This window comes from Trichosurus vulpecula, chromosome 1, assembly GCF_011100635.1.
Source record: "Trichosurus vulpecula isolate mTriVul1 chromosome 1, mTriVul1.pri, whole genome shotgun sequence".
NCBI classification, from domain to species: Eukaryota; Metazoa; Chordata; class Mammalia; order Diprotodontia; family Phalangeridae; genus Trichosurus; species Trichosurus vulpecula.
Window position 1 is genome coordinate 167,565,189 of NC_050573.1, and position 20,269 is coordinate 167,585,457.

Genomic DNA, 20,269 nt, shown 5'->3' on the forward strand with positions numbered 1-20,269 from the left:
TATTTAGACCTAGGCCTGAGGTCCAAGACAGTATAAGACAATATAACCAAAGCCTCAAACTAAAACACATCTCCCTCCCCCAAAACAATTTTAGGTAACCCTTGTAGGAACCTTGACAAAGAAAATCACAATATGTAAAAATACAGGTTTGTGACAACTCTGAGGCACCACCTCACAGCTATCAGATTGGTTAATATGACAAAAAAGGAAAATGATGGATGTTGGAGAGGATATAGGAAAACTGAGACACTTATGCATTATTGGTGGAGTTGTGAACTAACCCAACCATTCTGGAGAACAATTTGGAACTATCCCCAAAGGGCTATAAAACTGTATATACCCTTTGATCCAGCAATACCATTGCTAGGTCTATATCCCAAAGACATTTTTTAAAAAGGGAAAAGGACCTATTTGTACAAAAATATTTATAGCAGCTCTTTTTGTAGTGTCTAAGAATTGGAAATTGAAGGGATATCCATCAATTGGGGAATGGCTAAATAAGCTGTAGTATATGATTGTAATGGAATATTATTGTGCTGTAAGAAATGACAAGCAGGATGATTTCAGAAAAACCTGGAAAGACTTACATGAACAGATGCAAAGTGAAATGAACAGAACCAGGACAACATTGTACGCAGTAATAGCAATATTGTTCAATAAAGAATTGTGAATGATTTAGCTATCCTCAGCAATACAATGATCCAAGATAATCCCAAAGGACTAAAGATGAAGCATACTATCTGTCTCCAGAGATGAAACTGATATTGTTTGAATACAGACTGAAACATGCTATTTTTCACTTTCTTTCTTTTATTCTTTTTCTTTGAATCTTCTTGTACAAACTTACTAATATGGAAATGTTTTACATGATTGCACATGTATAACCTATATTTGATTGCTTACCATATCAGGGAGGGGGAAAGGGAGTGAGGGAGAAAGGGAGGTACAGAATTTGGAACTCAAAACTTAAAAAAAAACCCAAATATTAAAAAAATTGTTTCAACATGCAATTGGGGGAACTATGTGTGTATATATATATATGTAAATATATACATATATACAGTTTTGTAGTTAATAATAATATTTGTAGTTAATTATGAAGTTAATAATAGAATGGTTGAGTGATAACTCAACATCCTGAACTACTCCCCTCACTCCTGGAACAAAAGGACTCTTCTATTTGATAGATATCTTAATCTTTTCTCAATGAAGAATGGTGGGGTCATATCACCAATTCAAAGGGATAAGAGAAGAGCAAATGATCTTTGTTGCTGTTGCTCAGTCCTGTCCTGCTCTGTGTCCCTATCTGGAGTTTTCTTGGCAAAGATACTGGAGTGGTTTGCCATTTTCTTCTCCAGCTCATTTTACAGCTGAATAAACTGAGGCAAACAGTTAAGTCACTTGCCCAGGTTTACACAGCTAGTAAGTGTCTGAGGCTGGATTTGAACTCATGTCTTCCTGACTCCAGGCCTAGTGCTTTTATCCACCTAACTGCCCCGAACCATCCTTAGATGTGTGATTTTGATCATGATCCTTGATACTTGAACTCTGATTCTTGTAGGATTTTTCTTTGCTTGGAAGTTCTAGATTTCGGCTAGAAATTTTCATTTTGAGGATTCTCTCAGCAGATTCTATTTTCGCTTTGTTTCATGAGCAATTTTCTTGCATAATTTCTTAAAATATGATATCCAGGCTCTTTTTGTTTTTGGTTTTGGTCATGGATTTCAAACAGTTCAATAATTCTTAAAATTATTATCTCCTTGACCTGTTTTCCAGGTCAGTTTTTTGATATGAGATACCTTGTTTCCTTCCGTTTCTTTTTCAATGTTTTGACTTAATTTTACTATTTCTTTTTGTCTCCTGGAGTCATTAACTTCTGTTTGGTCCATTCTTAATTTTGGAAATGAGTAACATTCTTGTGCTTAGCTGTTAATTCTCTTCCTAAGTCTTTTCCTTCATAGCTCTCATTTCTTTTCCAATTCTTTCCTCTATCAGACTCATTTAATTCATAACATTATTTTAAAATCTCATTTTAAACTCTTGCATCTTTTCTCCTAGGAATTCTAATTGATCTTGTAGGCAAGTCATGTTTTAGTTTGAGGCTCTGGTTTTATTGTCCTGGTTATATTGTCTTATATTTTCTTGGACCTCAGGCCTGGGTTCATGATGAACTCTGGGTGCCTGCATGTATCTGGCCTATGTTGGAGCTCTGAGTACAGAGGTTCATGCTCCCAGATAACTTTGATCTGGATCAGGGATGAGTCCAGGATCCATTCTGGGTATCCCCATGCCACTGCCCTAGTGTGGAGTTCTGAGCCTTGACTCAGCAGTCATCCTGGCCCACCCATATTCCACAGTTTCTGCCCTGGTAATTTGTCTGTAAGTTGACTTTGTGCTTCTGGACTGGAAAGATGACCCTGTCATCTGTAAACAGTATTTTCTCCTTCAGTTACCTAATTACTATTCAGTCCAGCACTCTTCTTAGATCCTTGTTGGAGTAGTTGTGGGGAGAGCTGGACTATATTGTTTTCTCCTACTCTATAATCTTGACTGGTCCTCTCCCAAAAGGTTCAATTATCATCTCTACACAGACGACTCCCAGATCTACATATCCAGTTCTACTCTCTTTCCCACGCTCCAGTCCAAGTTCATGGACTGCCTATTGGACATTTTGAATTGGACGTCTCAAGCGTCTCAACCTATCCAAAAGAGAACTCATCCTCTTTCCCTCCAAGTCCATCCCTATCTTGAATTTCCCTGTTATTGTGACGGGCATTACTGACTTTCCAGTTATTCAGGTTCAAAACCTCGGACTCATCCTTGACTCATCACTCTGACTCACCCCATATCCAAATCTTGTCATTTCTATCTCCACATCTCTAACATGTGTCCCCTTCCTTCACTCACACAGCCATCACCCTAATTTAGTCCCTTATCACTTCTTATTTTGTTCTTGTGTCATTTCAGTCATGTCCCACTCTTCATGATCCTATTTGGGGTTTTCTTGGCAAAGATACTAGAGCAATTTGCCACTTCCTTCTCCAGCTCATTTTACAGATGAAGAAACAGGGGTAAGTGACTTGCCCAGAATCACACAGCTATTAAGGGTCTGAGGCCAGATTTGAATTTAGGAAGTTGAATCTTCCTGACTCCAGGTCTAACTCTTTATCCACGAAGCTGCCTATCTTCCCAGAGACTATTATAATAATAGCTTTCTACTTGTTTTCCCTGTTTCAAAAATTTCCCCATTCCAAGCCATTCTCCACACAGCCAACAAAGCAATTTTTTAGAAAATTCAGGTTTGACTATGTCACACCTTCTCAGTGAACTCTAGCAGTTCTTTATTTCCTTTAGAATAAAATAAAAATTCCTCTGGTTCACGTTTAAAGTTCTTAACAGCCTAGTAACTTCTACCCTTCCAGTCTTTTTATTCATTAATCTGTTCAATGCCCTCTAGCCATACTGGCCTACTATGGTTGACACACATAGTTTCATCTTCCTCCTCTGTGCTTTTTTAGAGGAGACCGGCTGGCCCCTGTGCCTGGAATCTTCTTCCTCCTCACCTGTGCCTTTTGGAATCCCTGGCTTTCTGCAAGACTCAGCCAACCTCCTCCAAGAGACTTTTCCTGATTATTGTAGCTAGCAGTCACCACAGCAGGTTACTCCCATTAAGCACACTTCAGCCACACCATCTAGTCACCACAGCATGACATCTGCACCCATGGGGGCATCACACCTCAGCTACATCTGCTGAGGGCACAGTCTCTGGGAGCCCCCTTGAACTCTCCTTGAGTCTTTCAACCGGATCTGACCTTCCCCTAAGGCCATGGGCCTTACATTTGCAATAATCACAATCTAGCTCAGTAGATTGAATCTGGCCCCGTTGTGAAAACAGGCCTCACAAAGGGTGAGATTTCTTAAGACAACCCATTATGGCAAACCCTTAATAAACTTTGTCTTTTCCTTTGGCTGAGAAGGCTTGAGTCGAATTCTTTCGGCAGGACCCGGCATGTCGGTACTTTGGGGTGTCGAGCACCCCTCAACCCCAAACCTCTTCACATCCACTAGTCACAACAGCACCAAAGCTACAAAAAACATTCGAATTACTACAGCAACAACTGTAAGCTCCAAGAATATTTCTTCAACCACTCACTGACTAGCCACACCTGCCCCCAACAGTATGCATATACTATCCGCCAAAACACCTCTCACCTTCCAGGTGTCATCACCGTTGAAAACTCCATGTTCTTCCTTTCATTCCCCATCTTCAACAAGGATTTTTACTCTTCCCTGGAAAATCCCAGCTCCTCCTACTACCAAGAAATAAAGAATTCTGTTAATGATCTGATGCAGCAGACCTACAAAAATAAGGCATTTGTGGCTTTTGCCTGCTCCAATTCAGAAAGGGCTCTGTGATTATGAACTGTACCCTAATGTTCCAACTGGACACCTGTTTGCTGAGAACGTGAAAAAAAATTACATATACAACCTGATTATTTCACCATCGGATATAATTGTCCATGAGTGAAATTTTAAAGCTTCATCTACTGAATCTTCTGTGCCTGGCTATAGCATTGCTTGGAAAATTTCCATCTTGTTGCCCTGGAGGCATCTCACTTTCACTGGAAACATGTGGACAACTAGACATCTTCTCATCCCAAGATTCTTACCATCTCATGAATGTGTACCACCCTCCCCACCCCCCCCAGCCCCCACTTATCATACCCGTGGATGATATGTGTCCCCATACACGGACCCAGAGAATAATGGCAACAGCTTCTCTTATGTGAACCTGGTGGTCACTTCTGCTAATCATTAAAGGCATGGGCTGCCAGCTATGTGTCCAGGGCCAAGCACTACAAGGAGCACTTCCTCCATTTCTTGGCCTTTACCCCTCCCCCTGCTCGAAGGAAGAACAGGAAGGTTAAGTGAGTAGTGTCCTGAGGGCCCCTGCTCTGAAGGCTCCTTAGACATAGTCCCCGTAATCCATTTCTAGATGAAGTCAGTGACTGCCAGCTGCTCTTCTACCCTCATTCTCTGTCCGGAGGGACAGTGATGACACCTTCTGGCAGATGATGGAACCAGGTGGGTTGGGGGTGGTCTGCACATGACTGACCCCCACGAACACACACACACACACACACACATATATGCACACACACATCATTCATCTTAATGATATTTCTGTGGTTCGAAGAGAGGTGGAAACAAAGCAAGATGGGAAATGATATTCTTAAATAGGATTTCCATTTTGTAGATAAGTAAAATGAGGCATTAAGGTTCAAATGATTTGGTCTAGGTCCCCAAAGTCAGTGGCAGAGCTAGGAATTATGTTTGCTTAGAGCTTTATTCCAGTGAGGCATACATACATAGTGAATTAAAAAAAAACTGGCAATCATTACATTTGTAGGGTATTGAAGAAATAATGTACAGTGAGTGTTCTGGCAGTGCATGACCTCACTTTGGAGAACAAAGAGGAACTTGCCCAGTGGGAGCAATACAGTGATACCACCAGAAGACATCAGTGGCTCTGCCAGATAAGAGGCACAAGATGTCAGTCTTTGAGTGCCCTGACAAGTCTGGTCCTACTCTGCTTAGGTCCTACATCTGCTCTGGTCCTACAAGTTTCCTTCGTGTATCTCTTTGCACAAATGTTCCCTAAGTGTGTCCATCCTTCCCACTGATGGTGTGTCTATTTGCAGAGAGTATATACCAGGTTAATGGGGGTAATGTTTTATTAATATTCTTGTAACAATAGTTCATTAATTAATTATATACTCTGACAGACTATTAAGTAAACATTAACAAAGGCTCATAATCTCTGGCTTTAGCAAATGTAAATGCACAGAATACATCAATATTGGAGTAACTTTCTGAGCCAATGGCACTTTATTTATTTATTTATTTATTTTTGCAGGGGGGAAGGCAAGACAATTGGGGTTAAATGACTTGTCCAAGGTCACACAGCTAGTAAGTGTATCACATGTCTGAGGTCATATTTGAACTCAGGTCCTCCTGACTCTAGCGCAGATGCTCTGCTCCCTGCACTACCTAGCTGCCCCTGGAGTAGCTTTTTCTGCAGGACTTGTCTTGTGAGTTGACCAGTGCCCCCAAGCACAACAAATAAAATAGCTCTCTCATGGCGAAAGTACAGCAATTTAACATATTTCATTGATTTCAACATTTGTTAAGCACCTACTTGCATATGCTAGGTACTCTACTAAACCCTGGGGATTTAAAAATGAAAAACAGCATAGTGCTTGCCTTCAAGGAATTTGTCATCTTGGAAGGTAGGATAAGACATGTATATAAATAACCTGATATTTTAGACTAGTGAGTTCTACTTATATGTAGGCTGATAAGAAAAGTTAGTTATTTATCTCTTGTGCTTTCTTGTCACTGCCTTTCTCCCTTGGAGATGCTGTTCACCCTCTTTTCCCCACATCAGGAAGTGAGAAGGCATGCATTTTAGAGATTAAAGCTCTGAAATGGACACCCAGCCCCATGGGTTCCTTTCCTCACTTAGTGTTTTGCAGCCTGTGAAAATTACTTAGTTCAACTAGAACACAGCCGTGTCTGCTACATGTCTGTGCATGATTATGAATTTTATTCATTTTTTAAATAAATGCTGGCTATCGGGAAGGGTCGAGTAAGATTACATTAGTCAAAGGTGTACACAAATCTAGATCGCTGCTGTAATCAATAGTTTGGTGTTTTTCCAATGCTCTTTTAAGGGCAATTGTAAGATTTTTGTTGTTGTTTTAAAATAGAGGTTCTGTTTATTTCAAAAGGATTTTGCAACAAATACAATTAAATATTTCCCAGGGGTCATTGTGCTCTTCCCCTTCATCCTTATAGGTGTCAATGCCTCCCTCCTCACAATCTTTCTCCAAGGCTGCCATGTCCTCCAGAGCCTTAGAAAACTCTCCTACCTTTATGCCCTCGCATACAAATCTGTGTACAAGTGCCCTCTTAGCATATGTCAGGTCAAACCTGTGGTCCAAGCAAATGCGGTAATCTTTCTGTGTTGCTAAGCATGAACGGTGCTTCCTGTAACTTGGCCAGATCCCTACCAAGTACCATACTAGGCTAGTAGTTGATACTAACCTTTTTAAAAATTATTTTTTAGTCTTTTAATATATTTTCTTTTTTCCCCAATTACATGTTAAAATAATTTTTAAACATCTTTTTTTTAAGTCTTGACTTCCAAATTCTATCTCTCCTTCCTTCCCTCTCCTCCCCCTTCCCTGAGACAGTAAGCAATAAGATATAGGTTATACATGTGCAATAATGTAAAACATTTCCATATTGGTAATTTTATACAAGAAGACTCAAAGAAAAGAAAAAGAATGAAAGAAAAAGAGTGAAAAATAGCATCCTTCAGTCTGCGTTCAAACAATATCAGGTCTTTCCCTGGAAGTGGCTAGCATGCTTCATCATTAGTCCTTTGGCATTGTCTTGGATCCTCGTATTGCTAAGAATAGCTAAGTCATTCACAATTCTCTATCGTACAATATTGCTGTTACCGTGTACAACGCTCTCCTGCTTCTGTTCACTTCACTTCATATTGGTTCATGTAAGTTTTTTTTCAGGTTTTTCTAAAACCATCTTGCTCATCATTTCTTATGGCACAGTAATGTTCCATCATAATCATATACCATAGCTTGTTTAGCCATTCCCCAATTGATGGGCATCCTTTTGATTTCCAATTCTTAGCCACTACAAAAAGAGCTGCTATAAATATTTTGTACACATAGGTCCTGTCCAAACCCCCCCCCCTTAAATGTTTGAGATATAGACCTAGCAGTGGTATTGCTGGATCAAAGGGTATGCACAATTTTATAGCCCTTTTGGCAAAGTTAGTTGATGCTAACCTTGAAGCTAGTAGAACACCAATCCACAAACTGGATATTGAACTTGCTTGAGATGATCGTGATGACAGACAGCATTGATATCTTTGGGTCCCACATCTCCCAGATGCAGGAGGCAGAAGACTGTGTAGCTGCTGTGGTGCTGATTGAGCTGCACAATCTGGTTTGCATACTCAAAGCTGGCATTTGTGTCTTCTGGTACTGAGAGCAACTCAAGTAGGTCTCAGCAGAGATGACAGACTCATAGGTAGCAGAGAATATTACATTTGAGGGTAGGTGATCAGGTTGGTATGGAACTCTGTTAATTCTTCATTAAGGACACCATCTAAATGAAGGGAAGCTGTGATAAAGGAGACAATTTGGTTGCTGAGATGGTTTAAGTTGGGTATTTGATGTCCATATTTCTTGGCAGATATCACAAATGGCCTCATTTTCTACTAAGAAAGCACAATTTGTTGCTCTAAGGTGGTATGGGTAGTCAGGATGGAGTTTCAGGTCTTTACCACAGCTGAAGACATCTGAAGGGCTAGGTAGACAAATTCTAGATTGGATTTCTTGCCATGGTCAACTGGAAGTTGTTCTGTCATCAGGAAGATAAAGCCAATGCCAGTGCCATCCCCAAACCTATAGAATACCAGAAAGTCTTGCAGTCCTGTGTGTTGGTCTGAACACTTTGCCATTTGACCCAGAAGAGGGTACATGATTGCCTTTCCAGTAATATAGTGGCCATGATCATGGTTTTTAGAAGTATCCTCCTTACTAGTGATGAACTGCTCTGGGTGGAAGAGTTGTCAGTAGGGGCTGGTTTTGGAACTCCTTGGTCACAGTGAGTTCAGGTCCACAAAGATAACCCAGGACACATGCTTGCCAGCCCCAGTTTCACAGAAGGTCATGAAAGAACCATCTCCTTCTCCAATGATATCTACACATCAATCTGGATGCTGAGTTCTAGGAAATATAACTCCCAGCAGGCATCACCCATCTGGATGCCTCCTTGCCCTACATGGACTGAGATGCATTCACACATGGTGAGTCAGAATGTCTTATAGTTGACTCTGTATAACAGATCACAGTGAGAATGGCAGGTGACTGTAAATTGAAAGCGCTTGTAAAGGTTTCATTGGTTCAGGAGGAGGAGAGAGGAGGATTTACCAAGCTGGAGAGAGGTAAGGAAAAAGAAGCAGTTAGCAGAGGAATGACTTCACGTAATGCAGATTTCTGAGAGGACCAATAACACCAAAGCCTGCATTTCAGAGTTGTGAGTTATCCTGAGCAAATAGGTTTTCCTAAATTATGTGTTTCCCTTCCAGGAGTGCGCTTACTCTCTCTCACAGATAACATTGCTGGAAGAATGCGACCTAGGTATAAACCTAGTATGGGCTGTGTGCTTTTGTTATTCCTACATTTCCTTTAATATATGAGGGTGTATAGTATGATTGTTATTTAAAAGAAAAGGCTTCATTGCAAAGTAAATGGTTATGTTTAATCTCTAAATGTGTCATTGCATGGTTGGTTTTGTGGAAATGGAAGTATCCTGCCGGAAGGTTGAGAACTAAAGTGGTGAGTATGGGGAATGTATTCTCCCACCACAAGATTACTCCTAGAACTCTGAGAGAATTTGAGTGTAGCTGTGTGGCAGTTAGGTCCTTCTCTGAGGGTAGGTCAACATGAGCCATTTGCCTAGAGAATGAATAGGTGGCCACATGCTCTATGTGAGGTATGAGGTGCTGCAGTATGGGTGACCATCCCATGCATGTTTTGCATAAATGCTGTTTTTCTGATGAGGGAAACAAATATCTATCCTAATGTATCTTCTTAGTACATTGAGCATTGTTTCTAGAAGGGACCTGGTTAATCACTTTTAAGGAAGACCCTAGACTTTAGTCATACTGAGACTTTATTTAAAAGCTTTTCACCAGAATTCTAGGGTGGCGTAAATGGAGCAAACAGAGTGATAAAAGCCCCATTTCCTTCTTTTGGGGGAATAGATCCCTTTGGACTGAACCCAGTCTGTGTGAGTGCAAAGGCAGAATGCCTTTTGTGGAAATGGCTCTCTGGAGGTCACCTTATGAAATTAGTAAAATGGATGCAATAACATTTAGATGACCAACCTAGCACACTGGGTTGTAAGAATTAAAAAAAAAATCTCTTTTATGGATCACCTTGAGTGAAGAATTCATTGCCTGGTAGCCAACCTCTTTGCAGAGTGCTTCTCTCTGCATAGCTGGGCTGGACGTCAGACAGCAGACACAGTCTGTCGCTGGAACCATGCTTGAAACCTTTCCAGGTGGGTGCAAGCTGTCAGAAGTTGTGTGCTCTGTTGGTACCGTTTTTGAGAGCACAGGATTGTCTTCATTGGTTGATGATGTGCCAGAGTAGGATTAAATAAGAGAATATAAGTGACAGTCCAGTTAGGAAGGGAGAAAAGAAAGAAGATAGGAAGGAACAAAAAGAAGGAAGGAAGGGAAGGAGGGAGAAAGGAAAGAAGGGAGGGAGGGAAGGAGGGAGAAGAAAAGGGAGGAAGGGAGGAAGGAAGAATGGAGGAAAGAAAAAAAAAAGAAAGGAGAGAAGGAAATAGGGAGGGGAGGAGAGAAGAAAGGAAGGAAGAAGGGCAACTAGGTGGTACAGTGAGTAGAGCACCAGCCCTGGAGTCAGGAGGTCCTGAGTTCAAATCCAGCCTCAGATACTTGACACACTTACTAGCTGTGCGACCTTGGGCAAATCACTTAACCCCAATTGCCCTGCCTTCCCCCCCTCCAAAAAGAAAAAGACAGGAAGGAAGAGAGGAAGGAGGAAAGGAGGGAAAGAGGGAAGGAATGAATGAATGGAAAAAGAGAAGAAGGAGGGAAAAGAGAAGAAAGAGACAAAGGAGGGAAGGAGGAAAGAGAGAGAAGGAAAGAGGGTAGGAGGAGGGGAGAAAGGAGGGAAGGAAAGAAGGAGGAAGAAGGAGAGAAAAAGAGAGGGAATGAAGGAAAGAAGGAAGAGGAAAGAAGTAAAGAGAAAGGGAAGAATGGAAGAAGAGAGGGGGGAAGGAAAGCAGGAAGGAGATGAGGGAGGGAAACAAGCATTTATTAAGTATGTCCTACATGCCAGGCACTGTGTTAAGAGCTTTACAAATATTATCTCATTTTATCCTCACAACAACCCTGGGAGGTTGGTGTTATAGTTTTATAGTTAACTTAGTAAGGAGTGATTTAGTAAACTGTACAGTGCTTTAAAAATATGAGCTACTGTTATTGTGTGCCAAATACACATTGAAGAAAGGAATAATAGGCTGATTTGAGTCTGAGGGCTCTATTGAACACAAATACCCAATGATCCGTAAGGCTAATGGTAAAACCAGAAGCAACAGTTGCTCCCTGTGACTATGGAGTAAACCAGCTGTAAAGCTTATTTGCCCTAGGTCCCTGCATGACCAGTTCTCTTCTTTCACTAGGTCTGGGTTGGAGGGGAAAGCAAAGAGAACAAAGTAACAATGAAGTTTGGGGACCCAACCCACCTTTCCAAAATATCTTTTCATTAAAGTTGACATTTATAGACTAGATTATATGATACTGCCTGGCAGGTAATAAAAACAAAAGAAATTATAAAATAGAGCTTAATGCTAAAGTCATGAGAACATTAGTCAGAGCCATCATTGTGTTTAATGACATAAACATTTCTGTCACACTGTCAATGTTTCTTCTTGCTTTTTCAGTTCCGATATCTCGTCTAACTTTTACTCACAGGAATTTCTCATTGCTAACATAATCCTCCATCATCTCAGGGATCCCTGACATGGCTGGGGGCTGACACTCTCCAGGAAAGCCCATCTCAGCCCTCTCATGCATCATAGACAGTTTTGTGAGTTGCTATTCATATCCTTCATCCTTCTTGCTTCAGCAGTACCCTCACTTTCCTTTTGTGGTCCCCTTCTCCTATTGATGAGCTCTTTCAGGAACCTCCATTTAGAGGTAGGGGCAATAACCAGCCATCCCTCATTCTCTGGGCTTAGCTGCCATGCCTCTGGACAAGTACCTCCCCTCCTCCCTTATGGAATTCCCCTTTTATATGTCATCTTCCCTCCATTAGAACGTAGGCTCCTCGAGGGCAGGGACTGTCTTTCTGCTTGTACTATGTACTTGGCACAATGCTTGGCACGTAGTAGACACTTTGTTGATGGAATGACTCATTACCATGACTGCAAAAATTTATTCTGTCATGACTATGGTGATAAATGTCTCTGAACTTAGCTTGGTTGGTCCTTGGAAAGAGGCGTAAAGTCCATTATTAGGTTTGTATTCTGAACCTTTCCAATCTGACAGGGCCTGGTGGAGTTTGAACTCTGAGTCTTTGAGAATTAAGAGCCAACTTTACACCATAAACATTAGAATAAAACTTTAGTGGAAGGTGAACAGTCATAATGAGATTGTTATTAATCATACGATATGAATGGCTGGTTAAGGAGATGCTATCTGAGAATGAGCAAATTCTAGACCACAGATTAAAACATGGGCCTAGCAGTGGTTTGGGGGTGTGATACCATGCAGGTGAGCCTGGTTATTCTTCTCTTTTACTTGTGGTTCAGCTACTTGTCCCCTAATATGCAGTTGTTTCTTCAGTCCCCTCGTCTCCTCCCTTCTGGGAGGCACTTTCGTCTTGAACCAAGCCATGGGGAAAAATGTCAGGAGTTCGGTCTCAGTACTAGCCCAGCTAATCCTAGCCTCACCAGCTACTGCTGACTCATTTATTGCCTAGGAAGATCCCAGCATTAGTATTCTTGCTCTGCCCAGAGAAGTTTCTCTTTTTCACCTCAGAGGCCTGTTTGTTCTCTCACCCCTACCACCCCCTTTTCCCTCTCTTCCTTTCCTCCCCATCTTCTGCTTCTCTCCATCAGATTGCTGAATAAAATACTGCTTTCAAAATCTCTCTTTCTCTTCCATTTGGGAAGCAGTGTCACAATCCCAGCCTCTCAAATGCAATTTCATTAAGACTAGAATTGCCTTTGGCTAATAGTCACAATTGCCAGTTTAAGAGACAAAACAAATATATCAAGAAAGGTGAACAAATTTATAAGAAACAGACTTTCCTGGGGGCCACAGAAAAAAGGCATTAAACTCTTACCTTCTCTAGAGAGGGGAGTCAACCTGAAAAGGAAAAGGCAGCACATTGGCTACAGTGCTGGACCTGGAGTCAGAAAGTCCTGAATTCAAAACCTGCCTCTGACACTTACTAGCTGTGTGAGCCCGGGCAAGTTACTTAACCTCTCTGTGCCCCGGTTTCCATGTCTTTAAAGTCGGGATAAAAATAGCACCTACTTCACAGGGTGGTTGTTAGTATCAAATGAGATAACATGTAAAACCCTTTAAAAATCTTAAAGTGCAGGAAGCTTTCCCCAGTCCCTCTTAATTCCAGTGCCGTTCCTCGGCTAATTATCTCCTATTTATCCTGTATATAGCTTGTTTGTATATATCTGCTACATGGTGTCTCCCCTATTCATTCGTGAGCTCCTAGAGGGCAGAGATTGACTTCTGCCTCTTTTTGCATCCCCAGCATTTGGCATAGTGCCTGGCGCATAGCAGGTGCGTAATAAATGTTTGTTGGTTATTCATTGATGTATATGCTAGTTATGATTGCCTTGAGGTCTGAAGTCCAGGGGTGGGTGGGTAGGTAGGTTCTGGTTTCTTGAGCTGTTGATGTAATGGCGTTGCTTCCATCTATAGCCCTCCCATCCTCTGATTTTTCTCTTTCCTTCCTCCGCCTCTGCAAACTCTCCTGGATTTTTCCTCCCACAATCCCTTAGAGTAAGAGAGGCTAGCTTGTCAGTTAAAATCAGTTCCATTCAGTCCCAGAGTCAGGACAAACTCTCCGGGATTTGAGGAAGGATTACAATAAATACTTATTAGACACAGTGCTAAGTAATGGAGATATGAAGAAAGGTAAAAGACAGTCACTTTTCTCAAGGAGCTCACAGTGTGATATGGAGAAGGTGACTTGAAAAATAATTATGTACAAACAGGTTATATACAGGATAAATTGGAAATAATCAACAGACAGAAGACACCAAGGCTTCCTGTAGAAGGCAGGATTTTACTTGGGACTTGAAGGCAGCTAGGTGGTGCAAAGAATGAAGCTCTAGGCCTGGAGTAAGGAAGACTTATATTGCTGGATTCAAATCCAGCCTCAGATGCTTATTAGCTGTGTGACACTGAGCAAGTCACTTAACTCTGTTTGCCTCAGTTTCCTCAACTGTAAAATGAGCTGGAGAAGGAAATGGCAAACCCCTCCAGTGTCTTTGCCAAGAATACCCCAAATGGGGTCATGGAGAGTCAGACATGACTGAAAAATGAATGAACAATGAAATGAAGGAAACCAGAAGGTGGAGATGAGGAAGGAGAGCATTGCAGGCATGGAGGACAGTCACTGAAAATTTCCAGAGTTGGGAGATGAAGTGGACACTCATTTCTAATGCCCTGATCTCTTTGGCAATGTCAAGACAGTACCATATAAGAATGACTGGCTTCTGGCCAGGGACAAAATGCAGCTAAAGAGGGCTGCTTATGAGGAAGGCTTAGAATACAATTGCTAGGAGACTAGATTTTGCAAATCTGGTCAAAGGATTTTAACTGAAAATGAAAAACTGCTTACTTAAACCCACTAAGCTAGATTGAATAGAAAGCCTCTAGAATGCGGGACAACAAGCAGTAGGCACCCAGAAATTATCAGAGAAAAAAATCCAAGAGAGAAGCCAACAATAAAACCCACATGTTTAGATATGCATACACAAATACACAAAGTATGAGTGACAAGCCCAGTAGATGAAAAACTCCAATGCCGGTAGGTAAATTTGACTTTATAGATAGGAAACACGGCAACTTGATGGGATGAAACCCATAACTGGTTTGGATATGGTTTATTCAAAAGGGACAGGATGACTAAAAGGAAAAGATATACTTATATGAGGAAATATAGGAGCCAGAGAAAGGTGTGCATTTGGGTGACGATCGGCTGAAGCAAGAACAAAAGAGAATATTATTAGAAAACACAATAGAATACCTGAAAAGAAAGAAGAAATAGGTGAGGAATCTGGGGAGATTCCTTGTAAGGAGTAAATCAGAAGCCTTCAATGTAGGCATAGTAGAAGGGATAGAAGACTTCAAATATCTAGATACCTATAAGAACACAATCTCATCCAGAAACATCACAGCTAAAGGTTTATTAATTCAAAATGTAGAGAAATGAATAAGGAATATTTATATTCTAATCTGATTCTTAGCAAACAAAATCTAGCTGATACTGGCATAGAAATAATGGGAATTTTGTATATTGGTGACTATTGTACTTCTTCCTAGAGTTTGTGATATTGGTTGTTTAGTTGTTTTTCAGTTGTGTCTTACTCATGACCCCATATGGAGTTTTCTTGGCAAAGATACTGGAGTGGTTTGCTATTTCCTTCTTCAGCTCATTTTTACAAATGAGGAAACTGAGGCAAACAAGGTTAAGTGACTTGCTCAGGGTCACACAGCTAGTAAGAAAGAGTCTGAGGTCAGATCTGACCTCAGGAAGATGACTCTTCCTGATTTCAATTCCAGCACTCTATCCACTGTGCCACCTAGCTGCCCAGGATAGTAACCTCAGCTTTATCTGAACTCACTCTGCCTACTTATATATCTAATCTCAGGTTTTTCTGTTTTCACCTCTACAATAACTCTCACATCTGACCCCATGCTCCTTTTTTTCCCATACATTTATTTATTTTATTTTTAATTTATGAAATAAAACAAGCATTTCCATTCATTTACCATGCTTTCTACTCACAAAGCTACCACTTCAGTTCAGGCTGTCATTATCTCAAGCCATTACTGCATCTCCCTGCTAATGAATCTCCCAGCCTCAAGTCTCTCCCAACTCCAGTCCACTCTATGCACTGATTCCAAAATAACGGTCCATATCACTCCTCTCCTCAATCTGCTCCATTGGCTCCCTATTCCCTCTAGGATAAAACATAAACTACTCTGTTTAGTTTTAAAATCCCTACACAACCTATCTTTACAAAAAAGCCCATTGGATGTTACTACCCCTCCCTCCCTCTGTGACCCAGCCAGACTGGCCTTTTCTCTGTTCCACACACACTACCCTCCATCTGCAATCCTCATGCCTTGGCACGGACCACCTTGCCTGCTTAGAATGCAACCCCTCCTTCCTTCCATCTCAAAGAGTCCCCTTATCCCTTTAAAACCTAGATAAAAACCATCTTGTGTGTGAAGCCTTTCCTGGTACCCCCTGAACTGCTTGTCCCTTCTTCCCAAACTACCTGGTATTTAAAAACTTTGTATATATTTATATTTATGCTGTATATATTTTTATATTTATTTGTCTTCCCCATTGGAATATGCTCTTTATAGACAGGGATTATTTCATTCTTTGTACTTGTATCTCCAGTGCCTAGAACACTATTTGGCATATAGTGCATAGGCATTCATGAAGTGCTTACTATGTGCCAGGCACAAATGCTGGAGATGCAGAGAAACAAAGGGGGAGAAAATAAGCATTATATAGTACCTACTATGTGCTCATTTTTAATTTATGAAATAAAACAAGCATTTCCATTCATTTACCATGCTTTCTACTCACAAAGCTACCACTTCAGTGGTATACGAAGCATGGCTTTACAAATAGTATCTCATTTGATCCTCAGAACAACCCTGGGATGTAGGGGCCTATTTTATAATTGAGGAAACTGAGGCAAACAGAGGTTAAGTGATTTGCCCAGAGTCACACAGCTAGTAAATGTCTGAGGCTACATTTGAACTCAGGTCTTCCTGACTGTAGACCTAGTATGCCACCAAGTTTTCCTAGAAAGGCAAAAACAGAATCCCTACCTTCAAGAAGCCCGCAGGAAATAACTATATACTATATAGGATATATGAAACATAAATAGAAGGTAATCTTAGAGAGAGCTAGCAGTAGATATGCTGTTCAATCATTCTTCAGTCATATTCAACCCTTAGTGACCCATTTGGGAGTTTTCTTGGCAAAGATACTGGAGTGGTATTGCCATTTCTTTCTCCAGCTCATTTTATTTACAGATGAGGAAACTGAGGTAAACGGGGTTAAGTGACTTGCCTAGGGTCACACAGCTCATAAGTGTCTGGGGCTGAATTTGAACTCATGATGATGGGTGTTCCTGATTCCAGGACCTGCATTCTATCCACTGTGCCACCTAGCCATAGGAGCTCAATGAATTCTTGCTGATTGATTGATAAGTAGGACCTCACGGATTAAAATTTTATAGCTCAGAAGGGATGAAATTTCTCAAGAATGAAATCCCAAAGACACAAAGTGAAGAAATATATGTTTAAAGGGAGAATTAGTGGACATTCAGAAAAGGACAGCAATGCTAATAAGCCAATTTGGCTACAGAACAAGAAGGTCATACCAGATCAACCTCGTTTCCTTTTTTTAACAAGATTTTTGGACTGGCAGATCAGAGGAATGTTGAGAAGAGAGAAACTTCACCAAAGCTTTTGGCTAAATCTCTCAGGTTATTCTTGTGGACCATATAGAAGTGTGGGCTAGTAATTAGTACAATTAGTGGACTTGTGACATATATGAATGGCTGAATCCAAAGGGCTATCAGTAATGATTCATTGTCACCCATGAAGGATGAATCTGGTGGAATACTTGGGGAATCTATCTGTCTTTGGCCCTATGCTGTTTATCGTTTCCCTCAAATACTTAAATAAAGGTACCAATAGTATGTTTATCAAATTGTCTGGTGCTACAAAGCCTAGAGGCCTAGTAAATAGAGTCAGAATCCAAAACACTATTGAAGGCTTAAATATTGGGCAAAATCTAGTAAGATGAAAGTAAATAAAGATAAATGTAAAGTCTCACAGTCGGGCTCAAAAAAGCAACGTCACCAGCATAAGATAGGGAAGGTATGGCTACATAAGAGTTCATCTGGAAAGGATCTCACCAAAATATTGTAATTTTGGGAGGCGTTAAGGTCTTTAGGTTTAGTGCCAGAGCTAGGGAGATGACAGTCTTGCTATACTGGGTCCTGATCATACAATGGCAAGAGTATTGTCTCCAATTCTAGGTGACTCATTTTAGGAAGGACAGTGATAAACTAGAGAGTGTTCAGAAGAAGACAATAAGTAGGTCTCAAGATTATGCCATAAGAGAATCAGTTGAAGACCTGAAGTCTGAAAAAAGAAAATTGACATTTAACCTGAATTAGAGAAGACTTAAGGAATAAAACAACTTTATTCAAATATTGCTATCCTGGGGAAAAGAAATTAGAGATGCTTTGCTTGGCCACAGAGGACAGAAGGTAATGAGTAAAAGTTACATGGAGGCATATCTCAGCTTTATTCAAGGAAAAACTTCCTAATAAAAGTGGAATAGAGTACCTTGGAAGGGAGATAGTGGACTGTTTGCTATTTTCTTCTCTGGCTCATTTTACAGATGAGGAAACTGAGGCATACAGGCTTGTGACTTACCCAGGGTCACACAGTTAGCAAGTATCTCAGTTCATATTTGAACTCAGGTCTTCCTGACTCCAGCTAGGTGACACAATGGATAGAGCACTGGGATTGGAATTAGGAAGATTCATATTCCTGAGTTCAATTCCAACCTCAGATACTTACCTGTGACCCTGAGCAAGTCCCTTAACCCTGTTTGCTTCAGTTCCACATCTGTCAAATGAGCAGGAGAAGGAAATGACAAACCATTCCAGTATCTTTGCCAAGAAAATCCCAAAATGGGGTGAGAGAGTTGGACATGACTGAAATGGCTTAAATAATGACAACTTCTTGACTCCAGACCCAACACTCTATCCACTGTGTCATCTAGGTGCCCCAATAATAATAATAATAGCTAGCACTTACTATGTACCACACACTGTGCAAAGCACTTTACAAATATCTCTTTGATCCTCACAACAACCCTGGGAAATAGGTGCTTTTATTGTCCCAATTTTACTGTTGTTTTAAGTTCCGGAGGAAGTTTTGAGAGCTGGGACCACATTATTCTGTCACCTTGGAATCCAAAGTGGGCAAAAACAAGCTTGATTCAGGATATGTCAAACTCTAACTGTCCTTCTTCCTCTAAGTAACCCCTATTAGAACCTCTGATTCTACACCTTTTGGAGGAAGGACCATGGAATTTGAAGGATGTTCTGATATCCGATCATTGGCCAAATACTGCCATTTCTGTCTACGTAACATCTTTCATATATGTGTGTGTATACACACACACACACACACACACACACATACATACATATACATACATATATATACATTTTCTCTACTCTCATAGCCACCGTCTCTCTTCTAGGCTTTTCATTTTATCTTCAAGGTTGGGTAGTTGGGGTGGGAAAAACAACAGATATGTCAAATATCCAAAAAGCTTCGCTGTAAAAATAAACAGCCCTTTGGTCCCATCAAGATGCCATGAATACAACAGCTGCTTTGGTAGGACTAGTCATTCATCAGTTCATAGAATGTTAGCATTGACGAGATCTTAGAGGTCTTCTGTTTCAATCCCCCATTTTATTGATGAGGTTTTCTTATGAATAAAATGGCTTGAGGAAACTGAAGCCCTGGGAGGTGACAGCAAGTTTTCCATTGTTAAAGAGCGAAGGAAAGAATGGCGGCTCTTTCCCAAATCTCTTGACTCCTAGTTCTTTGCTTACCCTAACAGCTAAGTGAAGCAAGCCTCTGGATCATTTTTTTCAATATTCCATTCAGGGCAAAGTTAATTATACTAACAATAAAAGAAACAGTATAATATAAAAGAAAGGACACTAACCTTGGAGCCTTAGGACCTAGATTTAAATTCTGCCTCCAGTATTTAATAACTGTTTGACCATGAACCATGCATCCCTTAACCTTGCTGAGCCTCAGTTTCCTTTTTTCTTTATTTTTTCCTTCACTTTTTCCTTTTTTAATATTAATACATATTTATGGAATAAAAGAAGCATTTCCATAACATAGTACAATAAAAAAGATGATTGTACATGAAACTGCAAATCCACTAAACACAACTTTCTATTCCTTTCAAATATACAATAAAATTATCATATAAATTTCTTTTTTTCCCTCCCCCCGCTCCACCCTAAAGATGGCTACCATTAGACACAAATAGGTATATATATATATATATATACATATATATATGTAAAATAATTCTATATGTACTTCTATCAGTTCTTTCTCTGGATGTAGATGGTATCTTCCTTCATATGTGCTTTATAGTTAATTTGGGTATTTACAATAACTTATAATATAATAGCATAAATATATATTATATATAATAACAAAATGACTTATTCCCTCAGAGTTGTTCTTAAAACAATATGGCTGTTACTGTATACGATGTTCTCTTGGTTCTGCTCATTTCGCTTTTCATTA

The 20,269-nt window shown here is 40.4% G+C and overlaps 1 pseudogene; it reads right to left on the reverse strand.

Moving 5' to 3' along the window:
* The window catches only part of LOC118835248, a 49,985-nt pseudogene extending 41,087 nt beyond the window's left edge, over positions 1 to 8,898 (reverse strand).
* Between the last annotated feature and the right edge of the window lie 11,371 nt (positions 8,899 to 20,269).